At 44.4% G+C, this 11,788-nt stretch overlaps 1 long non-coding RNA gene across 1 annotated transcript; it reads left to right on the plus strand.

Moving 5' to 3' along the window:
- The first annotated feature begins 646 nt into the window (after positions 1 to 646).
- Positions 647 to 11,104, plus strand: LOC144889794 (uncharacterized). Its single transcript, XR_013622072.1, has 3 exons — positions 647 to 778; positions 9,764 to 9,828; positions 10,612 to 11,104. It is a non-coding gene; the product is annotated as an uncharacterized LOC144889794 (long non-coding RNA).
- Positions 11,105 to 11,788: the final 684 nt, after the last annotated feature.

Raw genomic sequence — 11,788 nt, forward strand, 5'->3', positions numbered from 1 at the left:
CGAGCTGGTTAGGTGACAAGAACAAGCTGATTTGATTTTGGTTCAGGTCCGAATCCAGATCCAGTGGGATACAAAACATAAACTGTTCAGCCTGGCGAAGGTAGCAACGCTCTACCGAGTGCCGTTCTAGTTAACAATGTAATAACGATATTGCAATTCTCTTGGTACTAGCTCTTAAGACCAAAGATGCAAATCCAAATCCTCAACACTGCTTCCTTCAGTTTAATGTTAACCCTTCTCCCCCGAACCTCTGGAATGCCAGTCTAGCCTCCTCACGTTAGGCCACTAATGTACCCGTTCTCATTAAACCCAACAACCAATGACTTAGATATATGCTTTTCAGATAAATAAATGATAGTTTATTCAATTTTCAGTATATTCCTAATAATTTCTAGATCTGAAAAGCATCTAAGTTGTATCGTTCTAACTATAAGTCAGTAATTAATAACCACACTTCCTGGCCCATTAAGAGGACAAAGACTTGTTAGGGATATGGGGTTCAATAAACAAATACAGTGCGTGTAAATGTGTTTGACAGTAGATTACATTATGGTGAAACATACTTGCACATGTTTCCTCATTCTGCCATGTTACAGGACACAGGGAGTGCGTTGCAACTCGGATGAGGCCTGTGCCTGTTACTGGTCTCGCAGACTCAGTGTTGACTCACGTGAAGGAAGCATGTTCCCATCTCGGCGCTTGCATGCGTGTGCCTCATTTGGAGTTCCACCACGAGGTGTTCAAGTCGGCGAATGGCACACAGAGTATTTCGTTAAAGGTGCGAGTAAAAAGTATTGCAGAACTGCATGGCATGTTGTTATGGTAACATGAGATTTGAAAGGTGACATTAGCATTGTTATTGTCCAACCTGCATGGAGGACACAAGCTGCTATATTTCCAAAACAAAAGAGGTAGCTGAAAGAAAGTAAGGTTATTTGGTTGCTCCATCCTTGCCGTGATAATGTAGGGTTCGTCGAATAAGAGATTTTTTTTCTGATCTTTATTTAAATCTGTATTTTTGTTTTGTCATTGCTGAAGTATGGTATGGATGGGGGCATAGAACCTGACTATGCAGGGTGGAGTTAATACATGGGGTATTCTCTAAATTAAATGAACAAGATACTCACAATAATCCAAGACAGTCCAAAAAGTATAACGAGGCATCTACACAAGTAAAAAATACAAATATATTTTTTTCTTATTAAATACTAGCAGGGGTACCCAACTAACCTATAACCTTCCCGAGGCCCGTCCCGACATTTTTAGTTCTTTTTGAATGAATTTACTACTATAATTCAGCTTTTACTTGCGGCCATAGAAGATTGACTACTATAATTCAGCTCAGCTTTTCATTGCGAAATGGGCCCAGCCTGGCCGAGGCGGCCTCGACTGGCCTCGCCAACTAACCTATAACCTTCCCGGGGCCCGTCCCGACATTTTTAGTTCTTTTTGACTGAATTTACTACTATAATTCAGCTTTTACTCGTGGCCGTAGAAGATTGACTACTATAATTCAGCTCAGCTTTTAATTGTGAAATGGGCCCAGCCTGGCCAAGGCGGCCTCGACTGGCCTCGCCACCTAGCCTATAACCTTCCCGGGGCCTGTCCCGACATTTTTAGTTCTTTTTGAATGAATTTACTACTATAATTCAGCTTTTACTCGCGGCCGTAGAAGATTGACGACTATAATTCAGCTCAGCTTTTAATTGCGAAATGGGCCCAGCCTGGCCGAGGCGGCCTCGACCAGCCTCGCCACCTAGCCTAAAACCTTCCCGGGGCCTGTCCCGACATTTATAGTTCTTTTTGAATGAATTTACTACTACTAGGGCATGCCCGTACTATATATAAGCTAGGACGTGCCCGTACGTGGGTGCCCGTTCCTTGCCAAAAAAAAAAAAAAAAAAATTTTGTGTAGGGGTGTGTGTGTGTAAACATCCTAGGGCGTGCCCGTACGTGGGTGCAAAAAAACATGCGTGCAAACAACAACAACAAAAAAAAACTTTGAAACCACGTGGCAGTAACGACCACAGAACCCCCCCCTCTATTTACATGAATGGTTTGGTCCATTCGCAACGACCACAGACCCCCCCCCCTCTATTTACATGCAATGGTTTGGTCCATTCGCAACGCCAAAGCGAACGGCGAACGGCTAAATCGCCATAGCTCGGTAAGTACTTGTCCGATTAATTTCAAACCTTGAAAAGGCACATCCTCGGGTCCCCAGCAATATACCTGGCAAGTTTCAAGTATACACAAAGAATTAAGTTAAGCACCCCCCCCGTTTTTTTACAACCTCGCACATTACAAGTTTGTTGTCGTCAAAACAGTGTAATATACCCATGATATTGCTATATTTTCTGGAGAAGTGATATTATGGTCACATAAAAACATAACAATCATGCCGTTTTCAATATTTTATTCTGAATAATTTAAGGTGAAATTTTTTGGGAATTTTAGGCATATTTTCACCTCAATTTAAGTATGGAGCTATAGGTCCATCACGGACAGTGTGGATGACGTTTATGTTTTCTAACGTACAGTCATTGTTCTGAGAAGACCTCTAGCAATCTTTGCGTCAATAACGTGTGTAGGACCCACGTGATCGGATCACTGACTCAACCAATCACTTTTTTTCACTTTGATCACTCAATTTCATCAATGGATAATTGCTAATGTCATACCAATCATTATTTGATCTCACATACCTTAGAATATATGCCAATGTATACATATACACAAAGAATATATATTAGGGGGTGCTTACCTTAATTCGTTGTGTAGGGGTGCTTAACTTAATTCTTTGTGTATATATCGGACCGGTAGTTGTCGAGAAACAGCGGTCACAGACAAACATACACACATACACACATACACACATACAAACACACATACACACATACACACAGAGATTAATGGAATTATAGATAGATAATTCAGCTTTTACTCACGGCCATAGAAGATTGACGACTATAATTCAGCTCAGCTTTTAATTGCAAAATGGGCCCAGCCTGGCCGAGGCGGCATCGACCGGCCTCGCCACCTAGCCTATAACCTTCCCGGGGCCTGTCCCAACATTATAAGTTCTTTTTGAATGAATTTACTACTATAATTCAGCTTTTACCCCGCGGCCATAGAAGATTGACTACTATAATTCAGCTCAGCTTTTAATTGCGAAATGGGCCCAGCCCGGCCGAGGCGGCCTCACTACCTAGCCTATAACCTTCCCGGGGCCCGTCCCGACATTTTTTGTGTCAGAGGTTTCCTCCTATCTTTCACCTTTCAGGAGATTAGCGCGTGCAGACAAACAAACAAACAAACAAACAAAAACTTTATTTACTGAAACGCAAAAGAAACTTACCACCTTTGAAACCTTTAAATATCAACAATAACACTGCGTGTAGTAAATGTGTGAACTTATTTGTGGACAATAGTGGCCTCACTGTCAGACAAAACTTTCATGGATGGTCACTTGAACCTTCAATGGTCACTTCATAGCACAGCTGTTGAACAGCCATTTTGACTGTCAGTGATTAGCCAAGGGGTACGGGATGATTTTAATGAGCTGCACGTGATGTCTTGATATTGGCTTTAAAAAGGCCAGTGCAAAATGGGCATTTCAATCAACATGCCACGATTGTCAAGGGATCAACGGCAGCGTGCCCTGGGCATGCTGCAAGGCGGACTGAGCTACCGTGAGGTGGCACGTCGCCTTCGCTGTTCACCCCAGACGATATCGGTGCTGGTGGACAGAGACACCCTCCACAACTCTGTAGATGACAGACCTCGATCAGGGAGGCCAAGAGTCACCACTGCAAGGCAGGACAGGCAGATGGTCCGAAGTCACCTGCGGGATCGATTCCGTCCAGCATCCCGCACTGCGGCAGAAACTCCGGGGCGTGCAAACCCACGGATCTCCAATGATACTGCACGAAGACGACTGCATGACTATTGCAGTCATGCAAGAAACTTACCACTTGTTTGAAATGTAATAAAATTGTAACAGTTCAAAATAAAACAAACCAACAATTGCTAATTGAAACATTGGCATTTTATTGATGACATGTCAAGTTTTTGACCAAGATACACCATCTCATCAGTTTGTTCTACAGTACAGAACAGCACAGGGTGCAATGTCAGTCCCCTTTCAATAGCGTGTGTGGCCACCATTGTTTTGGATACAGGCAGTGCATCGTCGGCGTATACTGCCTACCAGTCTTTGGATGGATTGCTGCTGGATTCTGTCCCACTCAGTCCTCAATGTCTGAAGCAGCTCTGCCCGTGTCCTGGCCCTGCCAACTACGCGTCTCCCAAGCTCATCCCACAGGTGCTCTATGGGATTCAGGTCAGGGGAGAGCGCAGGCCACTGCATGGTGTTGATGTTCTCGCCTTGGAGAAATGCAGTGGTAAAGCGAGCAGCATGGGGACGAGCGTTGTCATGCTGAAAGGTTCTCAGTTCTGGGTGGTCTAGCAGGAATGGCAGCAGATGACGTCGCAGGATGTTATCCACATACCGCTGGGCATTAAGATTCCCATCCACAACCACCAGTGGCATCCTGTACCGGCCTGATATGGCGGCCCACACCATCACACTTGGGCCACCCCACCTGTTGGCTTGACGCACACAACAATCGGCATATCGCTCGCCAGTTCTTCTCCAGACACACTCATGCCCATCAGGACTGTCCACACAGAACCTTGACTCATCGCTGAAAGCGACCTCGTTCCACTGCGCCAAGGTCCACCGCTGATGCTGCTGGCACCATCTCTGTCGGTTGCGGCGATGGGCAGCCGTCATCACGGGGCCTCTGTATGGTCTTCTGGCAGTCAGACCATGGTCATGCAGTCGTCTTCGTGCAGTATCATTGGAGATCCGTGGGTTTGCATGCCCCAGAGTTTCTGCCGCAGTGTGGGATGCTGGACGGAATCGATCCCGCAGGTGACTTCGGACCATCTGCCTGTCCTGCCTTGCAGTGGTGACTCTTGGCCTCCTTGATCTGATCGAGGTCTGTCATCTGCAGAGTTGTGGAGGGTGTCTCTGTCCACCAGGGCCGATATTGTCTGGTGTGAACAGCCAAGGCGATGTGCCACCTCACGGTAGCTCAGTCCACCTTGCAGCATGCCCAGGGCACGCTGCCGTTGATCCCTTGACAATCGTGGCATGTTGTTTGAAATGCCCATTTTGCACTGGCCTTTTTGTAGCCAATATCAAGACATCACGTGCAGCTCATTAAAATCATCCCGCACCCCTTGGCTAATCACTGACAGTCAAAATGGCTGTTCAACAGCTGTGCTATGAAGTGACCATTGAAGGTTCAAGTGACCATCCGTGACCGTTTCGTCTGACAGTGAGGACACTATTGTCCACAAATAAGTTCACACATTTACTACACGCAGTGTTATTGTTGATATTTAAAGGTTTCAAAGGTGGTAAGTTTCTTTTGCGTTTCAGTATATATAGAAGATAGAAGATAAGATATTACATTACACACGCACACACACACACACACACACACACACACACACACACACACACACAAACACACACACACACACACACACACACACACAAATCGGGAATAATTTAATATTAGCATTCACATATCTACAAAGGCTCAGACACCATAGTTTTTTTTTAATCCCCCAAAAATCGAACTTTTGTTTTCACAAATTATTATTATTATTATTTTTGCCCAAAACACTCCGTGAGTTCACATCCTCATTGCACTGTTGAAACTCTGAAAGTTTGACAAAGATCCGTTTCGCCATCTCTGAGGAAAATGGGAGCACACAGACAAACGGCTCTCTGTATCTGTATATGGACTGTCTTGGATTATCTCTTTTTCTCTCCACCCCCCTCTCTATCTTTCTCTTTTCTTTCTTCACTCCTCCAACACCTCTCTTCCCTCCTTGTATCTCTCCCTCCTCCATCTCTCTTTCTCTCGCTCCCACCCATCCCCTCACACCCCTCCCTCCCAGAGTGTATAAAGATATGTGGCGAGGCATCGCTCTCTCCCTTTTCTCGCTCTCCCCACCTTGCTCGCTCTCCACTCCTCCCCGCTTCCTCACTTCTCACCCCTTTCCCAGCTCCCTTCTTGCTTTCCCCCTTCCTCATACAGTATGCCCGCCCCTCCAAGCTTCCTCTCCCTCCTCTCTCTCCTCCCTGTCTTCCTCCCCCCCCCTCCTCATTCTCCCCAACACTCCCCCTGCTCGTTTCCCCACCCCTCCTTTCTCACCTGCCTCTATCCCTCTCCTCGCTCTCCCCTATCTCCCACCGCCTTTCTCCTCTACCCTTCCTCACTCCCCCTCCCTTCTGTCTCTTCCTCTCCCCCTCTCCCTCTTGAGCCAAGGATTAGTGTTTTTACATTCTCTCTCTTTCCCACCTGTCTCTCCCAACCCTCTATCTTCCCCTCTTTCTCTCTCCTCCCCCTCTCTTCATATATCCATCCGTGAAGCGACGGGTTGTATTTGCTCATTATAAATAATGACCAACAGCAGGGTTGTTGTTGTTATTGTTTAGCCCCGGACAGTTCTCTCGAACAAGCCTGTGGCACGGAGACAGCCGATTGATCTACCAGGAGCATTCTAGAGATCCAACACATACAGGATGGTGTACCCCCACCTTCACGAAGTCAGGGTCACGGCAGAGTTAGAGAGACAGAGAGAGGGAGGAAGTGAAAGAGAGAGAAAGACAGACAGACAGAGAGAAGATGGAAGGGCTGATCCATGTGGACCGATTGGCACTCTGATCGTGACTGCGCTGCCCTGACGAATTCAGGCAGTAGGGAGGAATGGTGACGATTTGGTCCCCGACTTGCATTGGGGGTGGAAGCCACAACGAAGAGGCATCCTCGATAGTTGTCCAACATCATAGTAGATAGAGTGGGTAAAGCCTCGTCATGCTGCCCTCATTGCTGTTGATTCAAATCCCATGGTTGCTCAGAAACCTGGCCCATGCAGTAGATGTGTTCTGCTGGCACAGATCACAAACATTTTTTGCTTTACCTTATTTCCAAAGATTATAATAATGTCCTTCAAAATACTAACTAGGTTCTGTGCATGTTGCACATTTTCCTCTTTTCAGCTTTCACATATTTTACATGTTCATCATATTACGAGAGGGTGTTGAAAAGTAATGCGTCTTGTTATTTTTCTCCAAAACAGGTAAAGATATTTGAATGCAACAAAGCACAGTCCGCATATTAGTTCTTCCCACCATTGGTTGTGAAGTTTCGTGATTCTGACACCAGATGCTTCAGTGCTATGTTAGTCAAGATGGCAGGGGGCAGCACGACATTGTCGGTGCTGTGAGCGTCTCTGGAGATGATAGTTGGGATGACTGACTGCAAATGACTGGAGATGAGAGATGGGATGACTGACTATAGATGGCTGGATATGAGAGTTGGGTGCACTATTACGATCCTGAGAGTAAGAGACGGTCAATGGAGTACCGCCCCAAATGACCACTAGTCCCAAATTTGCTCCGTCAGATATTAATCTCTTCCCCAAACTTGAAGGAGAACCAAATGCCTATTCTTTTTCTGAAAATTAAAATCATTAATCACGGTCTAATTTTAAGGAAAGGTTTTGTTGAATTTTTTTTTTTACCAATCACAAAATGTCGAAAAAAAATCCCAAGTGTCGATTTTCGATTTCGCCAATGACGTCACATTATGAACTCATCTTGATCCAAATGGTGATTTACATAGACAACAGTGTATTTCGAGCTCAGATCCCGATACTGATTCCTCAATCATTACCAACTCTGAAGGTTCCCGATACGTTGAAACTGATCAGTGGGATTTTGAAGAAACTAATGGAGACAAAATTAGTGATGGGAGCATTTTCGGGAGAATTGTGGAGCCATATCGTTTTGAGCTTTGTGTGAGTGATTCAGACAAAGATGGTGCTATTGAAGATGCCGTTGTTAGTAGTGAAGATGAAAATGCTGTTTGCATGTTCACAACAGATAGGTTGGTTTTGTTTTTCCATTCAATTGACGGTTTACCAGGGATCTTGTATCAATTGATACATCAGTTATATTACTCCGGGAAAAATATGGCATGACACAGCATGGACACGACACACCATGGACACTGCCCAGGCATACTTGGACACCTCCGACCAAATGGGAGATGAAAGTTTTGTTCCACGTAGCAGGCTGACCCAGTGTCCTGAATGTAACAGGATAGTCTGTTGCAAACTTTCCCGGGATGCCATTTGTTATCTGTGGCTGTGCTGTGTTGTGTCCCAGTATCATGTCCGTGCCATGTCCCAGCTGTGCTGTGCCATGTCCATGCTGATGGAAGCCCCAGTGGAGGAGGAGGGAGGGGTGGTGGCAAGGTTAGATCAGTCGCCGGCAGGCCAACACAGGTGATTCATTCACTGTGAAAAATGCCTGTGTACATGCGCTGGTAGCTGGGTAGAGATGGTGTTACAGTTTCGAGTGACGGCTGTTTCTTCCACTTATTCATGAAGGTGGCATCATCTATCAATCATGGCAGATAACCCCAATATCTAGCCATCTCTGTTGTTTCATAACAGTGCTCTGTAAAATGTTCCAAGCAGAAAAGCAAACATTTTGTAGGCCCGGTACACACTCGGTTATTTCAGACAAACCTCATCCAATTTCTGTCAACCCTCGGATATTTTAGCCATTGGTGTAGCAGGAAACCATCTTGGTTTGTATAACTACAACCACCAAGGACACATCAACTAGACATATTTGCAGAAATTCGAAAATTATTCACTGTTCAATCATACTGTGATGTAAATGGTAGAAAGTACAGATATGGTGCTTGACTTCCTAGTGTGACGGACATTTAAATATGAAGAAGATTTCGACTTTTAATCGCAAAATTACCCACTTTATAAATCGGAAATGGGAAAAAGACTCATCATATCCATTTTGTATGTGTAGGGTATCAAGGGATAGATTAGCGTTGAGGTAGTCTAAGCGTTTGGCTTCCCCTTGAAGGAAAATCTTCATGAATAACACTGTTCTTCCGACGATTATGTCAAGGCTGTTGTGAGACCCTGGTTAAGTCAGCAGGGGACACAGTTCTATCATGATTGCAGGACAAAACGACTTGAACAATGGCAGAATGTATGGACCACAGTGGTAATGTTGAGAAATAAATATGCACCATGGTAGAATAAATATTGATGTTATTATATGTCTTTGTTACATTTGAATATCTTTACCTGTTTTGGAAAAAAAAATAGGAGGCATTACTTTTCAGCACCACCTCGTTTACATTAAAAAAAAAAAAAAAAAATATATATATATACACACACACACACACACACACACACACACACACACACACACACACACACATGCACACACACACACACATACGTACATACAGGTATCGAGTCGCATCACAGTGCTTGCTTCACAACCTGCCAGTACCAAGTGTTGCCTGCCATGCGAACACATTGTCTCTGTCCTGCTCATTACTAGTCAGGAGGTGTGCAGTCAGGAATATTAAATTTAACCAAAGAAGCACACTGGCCCCAGGATATGACGATGATGTGATATAATTTATGCGTGATATACGTCAGCGTCATGTAATAGTGTCAGTGTGCTTCTTTGGTGAAATATATTACACATATTTTTAACCACTCACTGGCCCACTCAATGGTATAAATGTTTACTACTTTTTGGTATAATATGAAGTGCTTTTTAGAAGTATTAGTTGCAAGTATTGTAATTGATGATGATTTTAATGATAATGTGATAATGACGGTTTATATTTGGCAGGAAATTGATGTTGGACGCTGCTTGGGAACCTGTTCTACCAACCGTTCCACATTGTGCCTACTTCGGTGAGTCATCCGTCCATTCCTCTTATGTTCCTCTGATAATCCTTCTGAATAACGAGTCCATTTCCAACTTCGCATTTTACATGTGCTAAGCAGGAGTTTTAACTTTTAAGTCAGTACATCTCTCACCCTCACATCACGTGAAGTAATGGATGTTTATGTTGGCACAGAGATGGCACACTTGCTTTTGAGCTGTGTAGCATGAGTTTAATTATTCACGTGACTGTACACTGCCAGACTGGTGTTTCAGAGAGTTGCGTCAGAAACTGCGCTCTCTATTGGAGGGCATGTCAAGCTGGCACCTGTCTGCCAGCATTGAGTGCAGGTGAAGGTTAAAGATCCCACGGTGTCTTTCATAAATGACAAGCCGAGATATCACTGGCACCTTAATTCATCAAATTCCTCCCCTAACTGATAGTACTGACCCACTGAGGATAGGAGATGGTCACCGCCAGATCTATTTACCTGTATAAATGCCAACATGTGCATATATGTTAGATTAGGACATCACTTTATATGTGTTGTCCAGCTGAGCAAGAACAGAATATTTGCTCACAAAGGACAATGTTAGGGGTATGTGAGGACTTGATGTTGTTAGGTCTGCATTATTGCGTTTCAGAGCAAGTATTTTCCTATGTTGTGACTTGTAAAAACGTGGATTGATAGATACATCCATATAGATGCATCCCTGTATAAGGCAAAGAAGGCCTCCATAGAACAATCGTCCATTTTGATTTATGGTCTCTCTGCGGCTCTGCCTCAAGAAAAACCTTTCTGTATTCCCAGAAATCCGAAGAGTCCACATAACTGCCTCCGTGCCTTGCGATCTCACCAGAATACCTGCACACCTGTAAGGTTCAAGTCCAGTCAAGTGTTGTTGCGCAACAAAGATTCTCGTATTCTGCACGTCGTCACGGCCTGTGGCTGCAAATGAAGTTTATGGAGTCGTTTATTCTCATTGAATTATGGCTGACCACGGTTATGGTAGATAAATGGAGTCATTCACCCTGCACTGTTGGACTTCAACATGCACATGGTGTGACTGCTGAAGTGAACTCCAGTTTGGATAAACAATGAGTAATTGTGACAACATATAGAGTAACGATGACAACAAGTTTTCGACAATCGTGGATTTTAAATAAAGCGAATGGAGCATAATTCTGACAATCAAGTTAGTCTCAAAAATTAGTAATTCCATCCATCTTATAAATGTGAGGTTGTAAATATGTATCATACATGCAGTGTACAATTGGCATTTTCTTAACGCAATAAAGTTATTAAATAACAGGCATGTGTTCATGACCATTTTTCTATGAAAATAGTCATAGTAGTTGAAAGGGAGCAACCTTACATTGAGGTTTGAAGGGGACCATGGTCATGCTAAAGGTTGAAGGGGACCATGGTCATGCTAAAGTATGAAGGGGACCATGGTCATGCTAAAGATTGAAGGGGACCATGGTCATGCTAAAGATTGAAGGGGACCATGGTCATGTTAAAGGTTGAAGGGGACCATGGTCATGCTAAAGGTTGAAGGGGACCATGGTCATGCTAAAGGTTGAAGGGGACCATGGTCATGCTAAAGATTGAAGGGGACCATGGTCATGCTAAAGGTTGAAGGGGACCATGGTCATGCTAAAGGTTGAAGGGGACCATGGTCATGCTAAAGGTTGAAGGGGACCATGGTCATGCTAAAGGTTGAAGGGGACCATGGTCATGCGAACGGTTGAGGGGACCATGGTCATTGGTCATGCTAAAGGTTGAAAAGGACCATGGTGTTGCTAAAGGTTGAAGTAGACAATGGTGATACTAAAGGTTGAAGGGGACCATGGTCATGCTAAAGGTTGAAGGGGACCATGGTCATGCTAAAGGTTGAAGGGGACCATGGTCATGCTAAAGGTTGAAGGGGACCATGGTCATGCTAAAGGTTGAAGAGGACCATGGTCATGCGATCGGTTGAGGGGAC

Source organism: Myxine glutinosa, chromosome 1, assembly GCF_964187855.1.
Source record: "Myxine glutinosa chromosome 1, kmMyxGlut1.1, whole genome shotgun sequence".
Lineage (NCBI taxonomy): Eukaryota > Metazoa > Chordata > Myxini > Myxiniformes > Myxinidae > Myxine > Myxine glutinosa.